This window comes from Anomaloglossus baeobatrachus, chromosome 8 (assembly GCF_048569485.1).
Source record: "Anomaloglossus baeobatrachus isolate aAnoBae1 chromosome 8, aAnoBae1.hap1, whole genome shotgun sequence".
Lineage (NCBI taxonomy): Eukaryota > Metazoa > Chordata > Amphibia > Anura > Aromobatidae > Anomaloglossus > Anomaloglossus baeobatrachus.
Window position 1 is genome coordinate 76,470,601 of NC_134360.1, and position 20,552 is coordinate 76,491,152.

The window sequence follows — 20,552 nt, forward strand, 5'->3', positions numbered from 1 at the left end:
AAATTTAGTCATAGGACTCTCAGTGAGAGGAGTATAGGAATCACGGTCTCTGAGTTGTCTGAACACTTCGCATTCATACATCTGAGTAGGCCAGAATACCACGTTCCCACCTTTGTTTATGTTGCAAATGTTTTTCAGAAGTATATTAGATAGGTAGTAAGGTATTAAATCAATGTAATAGTTGGATAGACTACTGATTAGTCTCATCTACTTCTAGGTGAAACATTTTAGAGGGGAATATGTCTTTAAAGGGGTTGTTCCTTTTACCTATTTTGTAGCCCAAATGCTTAATGATATACAGAATGACAAACTGGGATTTAATTTGTCTTCATGGGTCCGTAGCTGCTTCTGTTCATAGGTTGCAGACAGTCACTGAGCTCATCAAATTATCTGATATAGATGGCACAAGTTGTAGAGAGGAAGCGCTGCACTGGAGGGAGTATGTAAAGTTCGGTTTGTTATTCTACATATGAGTCTGTGGGTAAAAAATTGATGAAATGGAACAACCCCTTTAATATAATGATACAGTTTGCTGCGGTAAAGGGATTAACAATGATGTTTGTTGTAGGACAGGAAAGTGCACATATATTTTGATCAGCCATAACCTAAAAACTAACCAGTGATGCTGTAGAGTGGTGCAGGGCTGTAGTGGTCCTGTGGGAAGCGATTGACTCCAGAAGCCCCGGAATGCTACATGATAGGATTAATCCTGACTGGGTGTGGAGACGTGTGCCATGCTGGCTGGGAATCCATGCAGGATGCATACTGCCATTGACGTTGGTGGGCCAGGACCAGATGATGACTCACACTCACAAGGAGACCAACAGTTTATGTTAAACATCACTTTACTGTACGATTCATTCTCTATTACAACTTCATGCTCCAAATGGTGGGAACATATCATCCACCACGTTGCAATTTCCAAGGCATGTCCAGGCACAGTCGAAGTTCACACTGGGTTGGTTCAAATCTTACTCAGTTTGTGATGGTTACCTTCCCTTTCAGTAGTCTCATTTCCAGTCTCCTTAGTAGTCCCATCATAGTAGTCTGGCAGAAACAAACAGAAATATGGCTGGACATCAAAATGAGAATATCACCAGCAGAAGGAAAGTAATTAAAGACCCACCCGAAAGTTGATTGGGCAGACAATCGAGTAAATGAATATATCTGTTACCTTAATAGAACTAAAGCAAGCACAACAGAAACTAAACACCTGAAGAAAAGGGGTGTCTGCTGTGGTCTGGCAGACAAAAAAGCAAACTACAGAGCACAGACTCAAGGGTTTGTATCCAGAAGCATGAAAATACATTAAATAAATTGAGGGTACATTTACTTTGACCATTTCTATAGCTTGCGCTGTCTTGCTCAGTAACAGGGTCAGTCACACAGGGTAGTGCTGTTGTTACTTACTACAATTTCATGTATCGCTGCCCCCCTTGAAGATGTGATAGATGCTGATGGCGATGTGATTGCAGCGCTAGCTTTCTGCTTCTATCTCTGATGCAGCTTCTAACTGTGACAAAGGACATTATAAGGGTGTGGACTTAGTAGCAGTCAGTGACAGCAGGGGGAGCGGACGCAGAATTATGTGCTTTGGCCTAGAGTTGTAGAAATGTGTAAATATGGCCCATAGTATCGGCAGACCAACGGTGCCTCAAAGAAGCTGTTCCTTGCTTGAAATAATGTGTGGCTACATCACAATGCTTAAATTGTGTATTAGGGTTTAGCTGTTAATGATTGAAAGTTACATCACTGATACAGCACTCAATGGCCTTACACAGTTAATAGGGGACTGGCCCAGAAGTATAAACCCCGTTTTCACCTGTCCCAACCGGCCCCTGCCATTTGCCAGTTATATACTGATAGTGCTGCCTCAAATTATATAAAGACACAGTGCTACAAAAACACCCGGCGGCCAATAGGAGATAAGATTTATATGATTCATTAAGAGCAAAACTTGAGTCCTGGGAGGGAAGATGTAATTTACGACCCCCTTTACTCCTGAGATGTCAAGGACTGAGCAGATGGGCCTGATATATATACCGTAAATATATATTAATATATATATATATCAATATATATATATATATATACACATATAGATATATATTATGATACATGTGTCAAATGGCCATGGATCAGTGGCTAAATGTTTGCAAGCTTGAGTAAGGTTGTTATTAAATATGGAGGTTCAAAAACAACAAAGAATTGTACATATTCACATTTCTCATGATGTTGCCTAGTCTTCATTTAGATCCTAGGGCTGATTGGCAACTGCTTAGAAATCAATATATATGAATGACAACTTACTCATGAGAATGGAAGATTTTTCTTTGTCCATGAGAAAAATTATATTCATTTTTTATTGAATATGAAATGTAATGATGGCGTTTTACACACTTAACTATAGAAGAAGCTCGTCACATTGAGAGCCCTACGAAAACACACCAGGAATCCATCCTATGATGAGTCCATCTAATGTGTGAAACCAGGGGCTGCCATGTAATGTTCCTTCTAACACGCTGAGCAAAGCTAGAAGAAAAAACAGTATGCAGAGCAAAAGATGTATGCAGAATGCAGCAAATGGCACAGGCGGGAGAGAGGTCTTCCTCTGGGGAAATTAATACAGCACAAGATTCATGCATTTTTAAAAGGGAATTCTGCGAAATACAGCAAGGCATAAACAGAAATTGAGATATTAGAGACAAGGTGGAAAAAAGAGAGACCGATGAAGCATAAATAAGGAAAGGAAAAAACAGTATGTCAGAGAAGACACGATGACACGATTTAGAGGCTAAGTGCAATACATGTCTGATATATGGTATACTATATGGAGAAAAGAAGAAACTCAGAGAAAGCGGAGTCATAATCCAAAATTATGTTTAAAAAGGTATAATTTTATTCAATACAAAATTCATAAAAATAACACACAGTAAAAAAGGGGGAGATGAGGTGCAAGGAACAGCAAGAATACCACAATGAGAGTAGTTGGTGAGCATAAGGGAGTTCCAAATGGCATATAGTGAAGAAAGGTACATCCCACATCAAATACAATTGATATTTGCGTAATAGTGCTGATATCTGGGTCAGCCAAGTCATTAAACACACTGCAGTAACACCAGTAAGCCTGGGAATCCTCCTCCCACCATATAACATAAGCTGGCGTCAATGACACAACAGCACATGTGACATTAAAATATGTGTTTGTAATACGGTGGTAGAGACAGGAATCCCAGTTGCTGCATGGAAAAGTGCTGCCAGTGTGTAGTGAATTGCAGGCACCCAAGACTTCACACATAGGGATTAGTTAAATCGGCTGTGCATCAAAGCTGCACTACAGCCACCAAGTTACAAGTTACATGAGGTTATGAATGTTCACCCATAGTATGAGAATTGCGGTAAAGCTGTCCAGGGGGCCCCCCGAGGAATCCCTACGCGAAACGCAGCGTCGGGGCCCCCTGGACAGCTTTACCGCAATTCTCATTCTATGTGTCAACATTCATAACCTCATGTAACCTTGTAACCTCCGCTTTCTCTGAGTTTTTACATTGTTGGGAGTTTCCACATGTAAAAAATATGCTTATGATGTACCGGATGTATTTGATTGTATATATGGAGAAAAGTGTTTTGACACCTCCACATTACACCTACAGGTGCTTTTATGACCTCAGTTCTAAATGAATAAGCATTAATACGGAATCTCCAACCTATCCGCCTTTGCAGCTATAACAGCTCCACACTTCTGGGAACACTTTCTAGAAGGTTTTGAAGGTGTCTGTGGGAATTTCTACCCATTCCTCCAGAAGTGCATTTGAGCGATTAGACTCAGATGTTGGACGAGACGGGCCTAGTTCATCCCAGAGGTGTTGGGTGAGGTTGAGGTCAGAGCTTCTGTGCAGACCAGTCAAGTTCTTCCAGACCAAACTCTCCCAACCAGGTCTTGTTTTGCATATTGGGGAACTAATAAAAGCCTTCCTCAAATTGAACCCACAAAGCTGGAAGCTTATAATTGTCCAAACTGCTGTTGTATACTGAAAGATTAATATTTCCCTTCACTGGAACTAAGGATCCGAGGCCGACCCCTGAAAACATGCCAATAGCCTTATTCCTCCTCTCCCAAACTTTACAGTTGGCACAATGCAGTGAGGCAGGTAACATTCTCCTGGTATGCACCAAACCCCGATTTCTCCATAAGATGCCAGATAAACAAGATGATTCATCACTTGTTTCATTGATCCAGAATCCAATATGGCACTATGCCGCTTGACATTGTGCTTGGTGACTTTACGTGGTCTCTACTTTTTGGCTGAATTGCTGTTATTCCTATTTGCTTCTACTTCAAATACCAATCCCATGTGATTGTTTAATAGTTAGGTGGGAAGAAACTTAATGAACTATCTTGTTACACCATTGACATCCTGATAGTGTCATGGCGACTCCAGACTCTGTTCACATTACAGAGTCTGGCAGGGAACCTGATGCTTCTTAGTTGCAAAGCCAGAGTTGGGCATCGACTGAATACTGCTCTCTTGTCTTCGGTTTAGCAGGAGTTAATCCTGCTGGCTGGTGAATTACTGCTTTGGTCACAGGTTCCTGACGTCCTATCACAGTCGCCTCCGCCATATAAAAAATGGTGGAACCTAGCCTCACATGCCAAAGATAGCTCTAGCTTGGCTCCAGCTTTTCTTCTTCCTGGTGAACCTGTTGTTGGTGAATGGTTGTATGCTATTTGGTGTGCTGTGGAAATATCCTTGTTGTTTGGTTATTTACTCCTACTGTTTTATTTCTCCCTAAGCACATATTGTCTTTACTCCTGTGTGTGCTTGCAGTCAGTTAGAGCCTTGGTTGCCCCTGTCTGGAAGGTATTTGTCGTATTCTTCACTCTTGTTCCAGCCCTCCACGGTAGTGTTAAACTAGGGCTCCTCAGAAGTCAGGGCTACACTGGCAGTCCAGACCTGGCTACCATCAAACCTACCTCTGGAATAAGGAAAAGTTTAGGTCCCCTAATCTGAGGGCCAGTGTAGGTGCTCTTCCTGCTGGTTACCGTGTCATACCCATGACAGATAGAGGACCACATTGGTATCAGTGAGCTCTTTAGAATGAGCCATACTTTTACAAAGTTTAGTAAAGGCAGATTGCATGGTGAGGGTATGGATTTCATCTGTGGCAATGGGACTGAATGAATACCCTAAATTCAAAGATTCAGTTGTGCATCCCAATACTTTTGTCTATAGAATTCCAGTTTTTACCATAAGAGTTTCATCAGTTTTTCTAGGAAAATAAAAGCTGATGGTGGTTTCTCAAATTTCTTCATAAAATGTGTAGCACTAAAAAGGCCACCAAGTGATTGGACACATAGACTTGCCTTAGCAATTTTGATCCTAAGCAAAATCAGACATGTTTTCATGATTTTGTGCTGACCACTTGGGCCGGAAAAATTCCCAGACAACCCCATAAACTATAAAGTGTACGAGTTCTATCAATAAAAACCACAGATATAACTTGTATGTGAAAAATTGACATCTGAATGAGGCTTTAGACTGGGACAGAATGAGCATAGTAATTTCAAAACTAAAGCGAGTTAAAGGGGTTGAATGATAAATGCCAGTAATCATCTTTACACAGGATAACTTGCTGACTGCCAGGGGTCCCACCACTGAGACCCCAGCCAACCCCAAGACCTGGATTGCTTTGCTTAATAGCAGATCTACATTACTCCGGTCATTGTCTATGGAACTGCGAGAGACAACCGAGTGCTGTATTCTTGCATGTGGTTTGCAGGTGATTTATGTCATCGTTAAGAGGGGCAGCTGCATGTCTAAAGACAACATGGGGAGGAACACAATTCGAGCTCATGTACACCAGATCAGATCTATGCCTGCTGTAGAAAATTCATTACTATTAGTGACATTAATCTTGAGTTGTGTGACATTTAAAGAATATGTCACGGACATTTGCTCAAAATAATAACTGCACTGAGAACTTCCTCTATGACAGTTGTAATGAATCTCCTTTAAAAGGCTACGCTCCCACGATAAATATTTGCTGAGTTATTGATATTACAGATTTTCTGCACCAATTAGTTAAATGTCACGGGGTATGTAATGATGGAACAGAGGCTCCTTAGCTGGCCCTCAGACTTGAGACCCTGCGTTGTTCCTTATCTCAGAGGTTGGTTTGATGGTAGCCAGGTGTGAGCTCCCAGCGCAACCCTGACTCCTGTCCGAGCCCTGATCTTACTCCCCCTCTCCCCTTCCCAGGAAGAGGGCCAGAAGCCCAGGAACAAAACCCCCACAGAAACAACACGGACAAGGGAGAATGAAAACACACAGCACTCAAACACAAAGGTGAGACAATATGTGTACACGGAAAAAATGAAAAGGGAAATAACTAAATGCCCAACAAGGGAACTTCCACATGACTCTAAATCACAACTACAGATCACCATGAACTAGATCACCACAAAAAACGTAATCGCTGGAGCTAAGCTGAAGCTATTATTGGCGCATACTGTCTTAAACCAGTACCTTAAACAGGAAGGAGACAGCTGTATGTGGCAATTAGCAACCTGAGGTCCTAGTTCCTGCTCACCAGTCTGCAGGAATTAACTACTGCAGGGCTGAAGACCAGTGAACCTGAATCAGCCAACACCCAGTTCTGGATGAACAATTCTGAAGCTTCAGGTTGCTTGCCAGACTCTGTGGTGTGAACAGAGTTCGACACTGCCGTGCCAACAAGTGCATGCAGAGCTGATCAGCACATGACAGTAAATTAAGTTACTTGCATTTTTTTACATGTATTTTTATCACATTTTTAACACTATGATTTTTTACTCTGTTTGGTATGTCATATTTTAAATAAAGCTGCTTTATTTTCGATATCTTCTGGTATTTGGCTTTGAGAAAATATTATTGATAGTGTCACGTGCAGATTACAAGTGTGTTTAGTGCATTTCCACTGCAGAAACTCACTAAAATAGCATATGCGGAAAATCTGCACATAAAACACAGCGTATAAGAGAAAATGACACGTTGTAGATTTAAATTACACATCGCAGGTCAGTTTATGCAGTAAAAAAAGAAGCACAGTGAGCCAAGAGATTTCTATAAATATCATCCCTTTTGCCGGAACTGTAAGTCGCTGCATTTTTTGCATAGTGAAAATATTCAGAGTCATAAACTCATTGTCGGAAATTAGTCATAGATTATTTTAAATATTTCATTTTTGTGACAAATAAGTGATAATTATTTTAATATGAAGTAAACCGAAAAAAATAATCCGTACATACCACCTTGGTAAAAAGATAATTAATTATTGATGTCTTATAAACCATACCTATCTGTGCCAAAAAAAATTTTTAAGAAGCTGAAAATGAACAGTATATTCCATACAGCACAGCTACAGTGTTGCTTATCCTGCATATTTGAAGTCATTTTCTGAATCTCTCATGGTATTTGCATATGTATAATTTCTCTTTCCTTTGTTGCTGAGTGCACTGTGTCCTAATCTCTGAGCGACTGAGTCAACTGCTTCATCCTCTTGCTCCCTATACCTGCAAAGCACCAGGTATTGCACATCAGTTCATATCCTAAAATTGTGGGGTACTGCACATCAACTCCTATTCTAAAGCTGCAGGTAACTGCACATCAACTCCTATTCTAAAGCTGCCGGTAACTGCACATCAGCTCCTATTCTAAAGCTGCCAGTAACTGCACATCAGCTCCTATTCTAAAACTGCCGGTAACTGCACATCACCTCCTATTCTAAAGCTGCAGGTAACTGCACATCAGCTCCTATTCTAAAGCTGCAGGTAACTGCACATCAGCTCCTATTCTAAAGCTGCAGGTAACTGCACATCAGCTCCTATTCTAAAGCTGCAGGTAACTGCACATCAGCTCCTATTCTAAAGCTGCCGGTAACTGCACATCAGCTCCTATTCTAAAGCTGCCGGTAACTGCACATCAGTTCCTATTCTAAAGCTGCCGGTAACTGCACATCAGCCTCTCTTCTAAAGCTGCCGGTAATTGCACATCAGCTCCTATTCTAAAGCTGCCGGTAACTGCACATCAGCTCCTATTCTAAAGCTGCCGATAACTGCACATCAGCTCCTATTCTAAAGCTGCCGGTAACTGCACATCACCTCCTATTCTAAAGCTGCAGGTAACTGCACATCAGCTCCTATTCTAAAGCTGCCGGTAACTGCACATCAGCTCCTATTCTAAAGCTGCCGGTAACTGCACATCAGCTCCTATTCTAAAGCTGCCGGTAACTGCACATCAGCTCCTATTCTAAAGCTGCAGGTAACTGCACATCAGCTCCTATTCTAAAGCTGCCGGTAACTGCACATCAGCTCCTATTCTAAAGCTGCCGGTAACTGCACATCAGCTCCTATTCTAAAACTGTTGGGTACTGCACATTAGATCCTATTCTAAAGCTGAAGGCACATATTACTATAATAGGAGGGGGAGTCATAATATAATGCAAATAATATATAATAACATGGAGTTGCCGCCCTTCATTATGTAGTAATGTCCCCCATCCTGTACTAATGCTCCCCATCTTGAGCCAGTCCTTGGTCTATATGACCCCCTTACGGTACTCCTACAAAGTATATATGTCCCCTAGATTGGGCCCTTTCTAGTATTAATTGTTCCCATCCTAAGCCCCTTTCTAGTATATTGTCCCTATCCTGAACCCCTTCCTGGTAAAATGTCCCCTATGCTTTCCCCCTTATAGTCATGATATTTTCCATTCTTCTTCAACACATTTAAAAAAATAAACAATCCTTCTTTCCTTCACCTCTTCCTACGACATGTTCTCTTTCATAGCCGACATAGAAGCCGGCAGCTGACTTTGATGCACCTGCCACACATAACATCATTGCCATGCAGCAACTATAACAGGCAAGCTGACATCAGCTGCCAGTCTCTGATTGGTCAGCGGCGTGTTTTACAGTCCAGGGAGCTGATGGGTTTCTGTGCTGCAATTCATTTCAGCTGAAAGTGTGTCTGAGGATGCACATCCAGCTGATAAAGGCACGGGCGTCAGCAGGCCCCCTTCCAGCATGGGTCCAGTCGCAGTCGCACCCTCTGCCACCACGCTGGTTTTGCCTCATAAAGAATGAAAAGGCCATAGCACTCACAATGAGCATTGTGTCTCCTCCAATAAGCTGATCGTGGGGCGGCAAGAGAACCCCTTTAAGACCAGCGCCACCTGGCTCTATTCTTATCCCTGTAGATGACACTGGTATTTGGCATTCAGATAATGTGCTAAGTTCCAGTTTCGTCTTATCCACTTCACACCTGTATGAATCAAGATTATTTTTTATTAAATGATTTCACATTTCTGTGTTGTGCCTTGCAATACTGTAATCTTTTGGGAGATATTTCAGAATGTAAATGTATCCTTTTATTATAATAGCTACTGTCAATTGCTGTGGATTAACAGTAACTGAGGAAATATGTGTATTTTATTTTGACTGATCACTAATCCTAAATCCTCCCAGTCGATGACCATGGTGTCAGAAGATGGAATAGGATATTAGATTTGAACAACTGGCTACGACGATGGTGCAGGCAGCAAGGATTTGGATTCTTGGACCATGGAGTGAATTACCTCTACGATGGACTTCTCGCAAGAGACGGGATACACCTCACAAAACCTGGGAAACACACGTTCGCCAGAAGGCTTGCCACACTCATCAGGAGGGCTTTAAACTAGAAGAAGAGGGGATGGGAGAAAAAACAGCAGACAAGAACATGCAGCAGAAGGACAAACTAATCAAGGATACTAGATGCCGTAAAGAGGACCCAAGACAGGGTACTAAGAAGGAAGCTAAGAAAAGGGGAGCAAAACTTCTTTCCTGCATGCTGACCAATGCAAGAAGCCTGACCAATAAGATGGAAGAACTGGAGCTGGTGAGGAAAAATACGAAATAGTAGGAATAACTGAGACATGGTTAGATGACACTTATGACTGGGCGGCTAACCTGCAAGGATATGAATTGTTTAGGAGGGATCGTAAAAAAAGGAAAGGGGGTGGAGTCTGTCTATATATAAAGTACAGTTTAAAGCCCAGACTAAGGCTCTGTGCGCACTGGGAAGTGGAATTTTCTTGAGAAAATTCCGCATCCTCTCAAAGATTACCGCACCCGCGGTAAAAAACCGCGGGAAACCGCACCCGAAAACCGCATGCGGTTTGCCGCGGCTTTACCGCGGTATTGTTCGCGGTATTGCCGCGGTTTTGCCGCGTGCGGGTTGGGATGTGCTTTATTGCATTCAATGCAATAAAGCACATTGAAGAAAAAAAAAAAATACATTTAATTCTGATAGTAGATAGACAGAAGAATAGATAGAGGGATAGATAGATAGATAGATAGACAGACAGAGGGATAGATAGATAGATGACAGATCGCTACATTTCCCACGGTCGGCAGTGAGTTCACATTACCGGCCGTGGGAAATGACCGATAATTACCTCTGCTGTCTGCTGCATTCAGCCTGTCTGTGACAGTCGCGGCTGGATGGAAGCAGTGCAGGACGTCGGAGCCGGAGCTGTGGATGTCGGAGCGGTGGATTACGCCGGAGCTTTGGTGCGGGAGGGGTTAATAAAATGGTGAACGAGGCTTGTTGGTTTTATTTAAAATAAAGGATTTTTCGGTGTCTGTGTTTTTTTCACTTTACTTACGGGTTGATCATGTCAGCTGTCACATAGACGCTGCCATGATCAAGCCTGGGGTTAATGGCGGTGGTCCCCCATCACCATTAACCCCTTGTATTACCTTGCCACCACTGCTACACGGTGGCAAGAAGAGCCGAGGACACGCCGGCAGTGCCGCATAATGGATGCGACAGTGCCGGGGCAGCTGCGGCTGATATTCTCGGCTGCGGGAGGGGGAGTGAGGCGGGGGACATTATCCCTGCCCCTCTCCCTCCCCAGCCTGAGGATACCGGGCCGCCGCTGTGTGCTTACCTCGGCTGGAAAGTAAATATGCAGCGGAGCCCACGTTCTTTTTTTCCTATATTTCCGTTTTCTTTCTATGTGTGTTCTATGTGTCTGTGTCTGTGTCTATGTGATCTATGTGTCTGTGATGTGTGTTTGTGTTTACTCTGCACGACTTCCTGTTCCTGTAATGACATCACTTCCCTGCAAAACCGCAAGCAAGTGATGCACATTACCGGAGGTAAACCGCAAAATACCGCAGGGAATAACGCAGGAAAACGCAGTGAACCGCACAGAATTTGCTGCCTGCGTTATTCCCTGCGGGATTTCATGATTAACATTGAGTCAATGGAGTGAAATCCCGCAGCAATGTGCGGAAAAGAAGTGACATGCACTTGTTTTTGCTGCGGGATTCCCGCAGCAAAACATGCAGCTGTCAAATTCCGCCTAGTGCGCACAGGATTTTTTTTCTCCATAGGATTTGCTGGTGATTCACTGCAGAGATGTTATGAACATTTTCTGCAGCGAAACATGCAGCAAATCCGCGGCAAAATCCGCGAAAAATCCGGTAAGTGCGCACATAGCCTGAGAGAAGATATTCAAGAGGGAAATGAAGAGGTGGAGTCTCTATGGGTGGAGATACAAGGAGGGAAAACTAATAAAATCCTCATAGGGGTTTGTTATAAGCCACCAAATATAACAGAAACCACTGAAAATGTATTATTGAAAGAAATAGACAAAGCAGCAAATCACAATGAGGTGATTATTATAGGGGACTTCAACTACCCCGATATAGACTGGGAAACTGAGACCTGCGTATCTTAGAAAGGAAACCGGCTTCTGTCAGTAACTAAGGATAATTATCTGTCCCAACTTGTGCCGGGCCCAACTAGAGGGGCTGCCCTTCTCGACTTAATTTTAAGCAACAGGCCAGATAGAATAACAGACGTACGAGTGGATGGGCACCTAGGGAATAGTGACCACAATATAATACAATTCCACTTATCCTTCAGTAAGGTGCCTTGGAGGGGGGTTAAAAAATGCTGAATTTCAGGAAAGCAAAGTTTGATCAGCTTAGAGAAGACCTTCGCCAAATTGATTGGGATAATGTCCTCAAAAATGGGAGCACAGAAAATAAGTGGGACATTTTTAAATCGGTATTAAACACCCACTGCGAGCAAGCCATACCATACAGAAATAAAAGGGCTAGGAACAGGAGAAAACCAATGTGGCTAAATAAGGATGTAAAAGGGGCAATGAATAATTTAAAAAAAGCATTAAAAAGCTAAAACAAGAAGGCAGTGAAGAAGCATTACAAATATATAGAGAAAAAAATAAAATGTGTAAAAAACAAATACATTTAGCAAAAGTAGAAACTGAGAGACTCATTGCTAAGGAAAGCAAAACAAATCCCAAACTATTCTTTAATTATATAAACAGAAAAAAGATTAAAATTGATGGTGTTGGCCCTTTAAAGAATAATGAGGGTAAAATCATAGAAAGCGATGTGGGAAAAGCAAATGTTTTAAATACTTTTTTCTCAACTGTGTTCACACAGGAAAAGCATATGCCACGGGAAATGCAGAGTGATCATGTAAACGCTTCATTAAGTATGACCTGCCTAACCCAGGAAGAAGTGCAGAACCAACTTAGTAACATTAAAATTGACAAATCACCAGGCCCTGATGGCATTCACCCTCGGGTATTAAGGGAGTTAAGTAATGTGATAGACAGGCCTCTAGTCCTTATATTTAAAGACTCTATAGAAACTGGGTCTGTTCCACTGGATTGGCGGCTAGCAAATGTGGTACCAATATTCAAAAAAGGGTGTAAAAGGGAACCTGGAAACTATAGGCCGGTAAGCTTAACATCTGTTGTGGGTAAAATGTTTGAAGGGTTTTTAAGGGATACTATTATGGAATGTCTCAATGTTAATAATTGTTTAACTCCATATCAACATGGATTTATGAAGGATCACTCCTGTCAAACTAACCTGATCAGCTTCTATGAGGATGTAAGCTCTCACATGGACCGAGGAGAATCATTGGATGTCATTTATCTCGACTTCGGTAAAGCATTTGACACTGTCCCACATAAAAGACTAATAAGTAAAATGTGAAAGCTTGGGCTCGGGGAAAATTTGTGTAGATGGGTAGGTAGCTGGCTTAGTGATAGAAAACAAAGAGTGGTTATTAATGGTGCATACTCAGATTGGGCCAGGGTTACAAGTGGGGTGCCACAGGGGACTGTATTGGGCCCCCTACTATTTAATATATTTATTAATGATCTGGTGGATGGTTTACAGAGTAAAATATCAGTATTTGCAGATGATACAAAACTATGTAAGGTAGTTAACACAAAGGAGGACAGTTTGCAACTACAGATGGATTTGAGTAAATTGGAGAATTGGGCTGAAAAATGGAAAATGAGGTTTAACACAGATAAGTGTAAGGTTATGCACATGGGAAGGAGAAACAGATGCTACAATTACTTACTAAATGGGAAACCGCTGGGGAAATCAGACATGGAAAAAGACTTAGGCATCTTAGTCAATAAGAATCTAAATTGGAGTACCCAGTGTCAGGCAGCAGCCACCAAAGCAAATAGGGTGATGGGATGCATTAGAAGAGGTCTGGGGGCACGAAATGAAAACATCATTCTCCCTCTGTACAAATCACTCGTCAGACCACACTTGGAGTATTGTGTGCAATTTTGGGCACCAGTGCTCAAGAAAGACATTACTGAACTTGAAAGGGTTCAGAGGCGGGCTACTAAAATAATAAATGGAGTGGGTGCATTACAATACACGGAAAGGTTATCAAAATTAGGTCTATTTACTCTAGAAAAGAGAAGACTTAGGGGAGACCTAATAAATATGTACAAATATATCAGAGGGCCATATAGAGATCTCTCCCATGATCTCTTTGTACCAAGGACTATGACAAGAACAAGGGGGCATTCTCTTCGATTGGAGGAAACATAATTCCTACATCAGCATAGAAGAGGGTTCTTCATGGTAAGAGCAGTGAGGCTCTGGAACTCTCTTCCTGAGGAAGTGGTGATGGCCAACTCACTGAATGAATTTAAGAGAGGAATGGATGCTTTTCTTGATAGCAAAAGTATAGAAGGGTATAAATAGCATAATCTTACAGGTAGATAGAAGAGCGACCAAGATTATTAGAGGAATGGGTGGGCTGCAACAGCAAGACAGGTTATTAAACTTGGGGTTATTTAGTTTGGAAAAACAAAGGCTTAGGGGGATCTAATCACAATGTATAAACATATGAGGGGACAGTACAGAGACCTTTCCAAAGATCTCTTTACACCTAGGCCTGCGACTGGAACACGGGAGCATCCGCTACGTCTCGAGGAAAGAAGGTTTAGTCATAATCACAGACGAGGATTCTTTACTGTACGAGCAGTGAGACTATGGAACTCTCTGCCGCATGGTGTTGCAATGAGTGATTCACTACTAACATTTAAGCAGAGCCTGGACGCCTTTCTTGAAAAATATAATATTACCAGTTATGTATATTAGATTTTATGACAGGGTGTTGATCCAGGGAACTAGTCTGATTGCCGGATGTGGAGTCAGGAAGGAATTTTTTTCCCCATTGGAGCTTATTTGACACATTGGGGGTTTTTTTGCCTTCCTCTGGATCAACATGTTAGGCTATGGGTTGAACTAGATGGACTTAGGCGGGCTTTGCACACTACGACATCGCAGGTGCGATGTCGGTGGGGTCAAATTGAAAATGACGTACTTCCGGCATCGCATGCGACATCGTAGTGTGTAAAGGCTCGATGATACGATTAACGAGCGCAAAAGTGTCGTAATCGTATCATCGGTGCAGCGTCGGCGTAATTCATGATTACGCTGACGCGGCGGTCCGATGTTGTTCCTCGCTCCTGCGGCAGCACACATCGCTGTGTGTGAAGCCGCAGGAGCGAGGAACATCTCCTACTGGCGTCACTGCGGCTTCCGTAGGATATGCGGAAGGAAGGAGGTGGGCGGGATGTTTACATCCCGCTCATCTCCGCCCCTCGGCTCCTATTGGCCGCCTGCCGTGTGACGTCGCAGTGACGCCATACGACTCGCCCCCTTAACAAGGAGGCGGGTCGCCGGCCAGAGCGACGGTCGCAGGACGGGTGAGTCCATGTGAAGCTGCCGTAGCGATAATGTTCGCTACGGCAGTTATCACAAGGATATCGCATCTGCGATGGGGGCGGGGACTATCGCGCTCAGCATCGCAGCATCGGCCTGCAATGTCGCAGCGTGCAAAGCCCGCCTTAGAGTCTCCCTTCAACCTTAAAAACTATGAAACTATGAAACTATAATTGAATATATATTAAATGAAGGCTTCAGGCCTAATTAGTTCTCTTTCTATTTATGACAAATAATGTCTCAAATGTCTCATATTAGTACATAAACATACTGGATAATATATAATAACCTCCTGTCATGTTTTCTAGCAACCATTATTATAATTTTCATTTCACAAATGAATATTGCAGAGAACACTAGAAGCTGTTAATATATCAAACAAATCTACCTCTTTCTTTCTCTGCAGGACTGATCGTTCATTAATTTTCAAAATTTTCAATTGATTTTGTAAAATCTGGATACAGTGAAGACAGATTTTTACATTTGTGACAAATAAGAACTTCACAGATTATCTAAAACCATCCAACAACTGTGGAGTTAAGCCTGCAGCTGCAGACTGGAAGTATCCAGCAGTGACCCAGGTGATGCTGGGAAGCAAGGAGTGTGTATTTGTCTCTGCAAAAAGAAGTAAGTGTCTGTTTGTCTTTTTGCAAAGAAGAAGGAGCAGTGCTCAGAAAAGAGTAGTGCAGGCATCTTGAGAAAAGAGTCACACTACAGATGCCAGGCAGTCCAGGAAAGACTGTCAGGAGTGGAGAATAGCTCAGGACAAAGAGCAAACTATGTGCATCAGAAGTATAGAGTAGAGAAGTGACCAGTACAGGACTCACACCTGCCCCTCACATCTCTGCATGATAAGGTACAGTGTTATGCTCTGTGTACATCCACTGTAGAGAAGATAATCTGTCAACAGCCTGTCATGTATTTTATTCTGGAAGCCCTGTATGAAGATTATTAAAGCCTTCTATCTACTACTGCCTGGAACAAGTGCTATAGAGCCAGAATCGGGCAGGCTACCAGGGGAACTGCCAGTAATACCAGTCCTGGCTGCGGTTTCCTGTAATGAACTCTGGAGCTCTCACCTGAGCTTCGGAGTGCAGTCTGGACTGAAGTCAGGGTTTGAAAAAAACCAAGGAGAAAAATTGTAGGAAAAATACCCTGACTATAAATAAATAAATTGCAAGTGCTTAATAACAGGGTACTTAGTATATACATTTTTGCAAAAAGGTAAGAAGCTGTCTCACCTCGTCACGGTGTACCCATCTGAGACAGTCCCTAACCTACTAAAGTTAAAAACATATTCTGTACCTGACTTGTGTCATGTCCAAACTTCAATATGAATGGTAAAGTGGTCAGCTGGGTCCCAGATTAAATACACAGCAAAAAGTGAGAAGCAGGTAATTGTTCAGCCTCAGTATCAGGAGGGCTGCACCCCCAACTTGCATTAAAGCAAGATAACAGACAAAAAACACAAAAAAAACTGAGCTGTAACAAATGTTCAATAAACATGTAACATTACAAGCATGTGAATTGCAGCCTCAAGACTAGAAAAAAACCAAGGAGAAAAATTGTAGGAAAAATACCCTGACTATAAATAAATAAATTGCAAGTGCTTAATAACAGGGTACTTAGTATATACATTTTTGCAAAAAGGTAAGAAGCTGTCTCACCTCGTCACGGTGTACCCATCTGAGACAGTCCCTAACCTACTAAAGTTAAAAACATATTCTGTACCTGACTTGTGTCATGTCCAAACTTCAATATGAATGGTAAAGTGGTCAGCTGGGTCCCAGATTAAATACACAGCAAAAAGTGAGAAGCAGGTAATTGTTCAGCCTCAGTATCAGGAGGGCTGCACCCTCAACTTGCATTAAAGCAAGATAACAGACAAAAAACACAAAAAACTGAGCTGTAACAAATGTTCAATAAACATGCAACATTACAAGCATGTGAATTGCAGCCTCAAGACTAGAAAAAAACCAAGGAGAAAAATTGTAGGAAAAATACCCTGACTATAAATAAATAAATTGCAAGTGCTTAATAACAGGGTACTTAGTATATACATTTTTGCAAAAAGGTAAGAAGCTGTCTCACCTCGTCACGGTGTACCCATCTGAGACAGTCCCTAACCTACTAAAGTTAAAAACATATTCTGTACCTGACTTGTGTCATGTCCAAACTTCAATATGAATGGTAAAGTGGTCAGCTGGGTCCCAGATTAAATACACAGCAAAAAGTGAGAAGCAGGTAATTGTTCAGCCTCAGTATCAGGAGGGCTGCACCCCCAACTTGCATTAAAGCAAGATAACAGACAAAAAACACAAAAAACTGAGCTGTAACAAATGTTCAATAAACATGCAACATTACAAGCATGTGAATTGCAGCCTTTTTTTTTTTTGCTGTGTATTTAATCTGGGACCCAGCTGACCACTTTACCATTCATATTGAAGTTTGGACATGACACAAGTCAGGTACAGAATATGTTTTTAACTTTAGTAGGTTAGGGACTGTCTCAGATGGGTACACCGTGACGAGGTGAGACAGCTTCTTACCTTTTTGCAAAAATGTATATACTAAGTACCCTGTTATTAAGCACTTGCAATTTATTTATTTATAGTCAGGGTATTTTTCCTACAATTTTTCTCCTTGGTTTTTTTCTAGTCTTGAGGCTGCAATTCACATGCTTGTAATGTTGCATGTTTATTGAACATTTGTTACAGCTCAGTTTTTTTGTGTTTTTTGTCTGTTATCTTGCTTTAATGCAAGTTGGGGGTGCAGCCCTCCTGATACTGAGGCTGAACAATTACCTGCTTCTCACTTTTTGCTGTGTATTTAATCTGGGACCCAGCTGACCACTTTACCATTCATATTGAAGTTTGGACATGACACAAGTCAGGTACAGAATATGTTTTTAACTTTAGTAGGTTAGGGACTGTCTCAGATGGGTACACCGTGACGAGGTGAGACAGCTTCTTACCTTTTTGCAAAAATGTATATACTAAGTACCCTGTTATTAAGCACTTGCAATTTATTTATTTATAGTCAGGGTATTTTTCCTACAATTTTTCTCCTTGGTTTTTTTCTAGTCTTGAGGCTGCAATTCACATGCTTGTAATGTTGCATGTTTATTGAACATTTGTTACAGCTCAGTTTTTTTGTGTTTTTTGTCTGTTATCTTGCTTTAATGCAAGTTGGGGGTGCAGCCCTCCTGATACTGAGGCTGAACAATTACCTGCTTCTCACTTTTTGCTGTGTATTTAATCTGGGACCCAGCTGACCACTTTACCATTCATATTGAAGTTTAGACATGACACAAGTCAGGTACAGAATATGTTTTTAACTTTAGTAGGTTAGGGACTGTCTCAGATGGGTACACCGTGACGAGGTGAGACAGCTTCTTACCTTTTTGCAAAAATGTATATACTAAGTACCCTGTTATTAAGCACTTGCAATTTATTTATTTATAGTCAGGGTATTTTTCCTACAATTTTTCTCCTTGGTTTTTTTCTAGTCTTGAGGCTGCAATTCACATGCTTGTAATGTTGCATGTTTATTGAACATTTGTTACAGCTCAGTTTTTTTGTGTTTGAAGTCAGGGTTTGCAGGACTGAACCGCGAGCGCCGACTTAGTCCCCAGCGATTGTGGTTCAGTTCACGACAGCTGTAGACAGGCCAGGCTGAACTCTGGAGCTCAGTTGGACCGAGACAAAACAGGCTGTGGTCACTGGACTCTCATAAACCCCGATACTCTGATGACTGATGAATCTCTCTTATCAGTGGATCTGCATGAAGTTCCTTTGTATTAATCCAGGAGTTATCTTCAGAACCGTAACCCTTCCACTTGACCAGATACTTCAGATGTTGCCTGGATCCCAGAACTCACTCCATCTCATACTCCAGATGCTCTTCCAGATCCACCCCAGTAATGTTTTGAGGACCAGGCATCCCTTCAAATCTCTTTGGAAGGGAAGAATGGAACAAGTTGTTTATTTTCCGAGCTACAGTGAGTTGAAGCTTAACCATCACCGTGTTAAAAACTGTAGTGATCTTGTAAGGACCCATAAATTGTCAAGGGGTGACAGCAAATTATAGGGGACTGGGGCTCTTAAACTGGCCTTTAGGCTGGGAACACCACAGCTGTCCCTGATACCAGAGATACATCTGAAGGTGACGATGTCAAGACCGCCTTCCTACTCCTGCTCCTGACCAGTCCTGATCTAGTACCTCCTCCCTTCCAAAACCAAGGGGAACCAGTACAGGTGCGTGTTCACACCAACAGTGATAGAAAAACAGGGAAAACCAAAACTCTATCACACAGCATGCTCACACAGAGTAATCAGCCAACAAGTGATATGGAGGAAAACTAAAGCAGGGAGGAAATAACCAGATGACAGGTAGTAATCCACAGCACATCAAGCAAATCACCAGACTGGAAAACAACAGCACACAGACTGTAGCAGAAAGCTATAGTCAGTGAGGGAAGACAAATTCCTCCATATTAAAAAGTCGGGGAGTACCAGTGATAGGTCTCCTGCAACATGTGATCCACAAAGTAACGAGCAGGCTAATAGAAATGAACTCCTGCTAATGCAATCACTAATGAGCACATAGCTGGTCAACGCCCGAGCCTGCCTGTGCAACTCAGAAGCACCATAGAAAGTATAGTGATGAGTGCAAGAGTCTGTGGTCTGAATAGCGTCTGATGCTGCCATGACTTTCGGCAAGTTTAGACACAAATATGTGAGCAAATTTCTTAGAAGCAACTTTAAGACATACATTGTTTGAGAATAACTACACAAACTCCCGTACCATAAAGGCAGGTGCCTTTCTGCATTTTTGTGGTTTGCTCCCCGGCCAGATCACTAGTCACAAAAAGTCCCCTTTAGACCTCCTTCAAGAATTTAAATTCCCAAAAACCAGATGACAACCTCCACAACAAAAAAAAGTAAGGTCCTGGTAGCCGAGGATGTACAGTTATTTAAAGCAAATTCAGCAAGGTGGAGAAAATCCACCCAGTCTTCCTGATTGGATGAAACAACTAATATTGCTATATCTCTTGGTTCATCCTCTCAGTCTGTTAATTTAGTCTCGGAATGGTACCCTGAGGAAAATGACAATTTGATACCAAATCTAGGGCAGAAACTGGGCCAAAAGCTAGCCAAAAATTGGACTCCTCTGTAGGAAATAGTGTTTTTGAGAACATCATATAGCTTAATAATATGAGAAATGAACAACTAAGCTAAGCTCTTAGTAGTAGGCAACTTAAGAAGTGGAACCAAATGAACGATTTTGCTGAAACAATCCACCACCATCCACACAACTGTAATGCCTACACCGCTGCCCCCGCGTTGTCCTGCCCCTCTTCCCCATTGGGGACGTCAGCTCTCTCGCCCACCTGGCCGTCCTACAGTATTAGCTCCGTCCTCGGCACATGCTGCTGTTTCCCGGA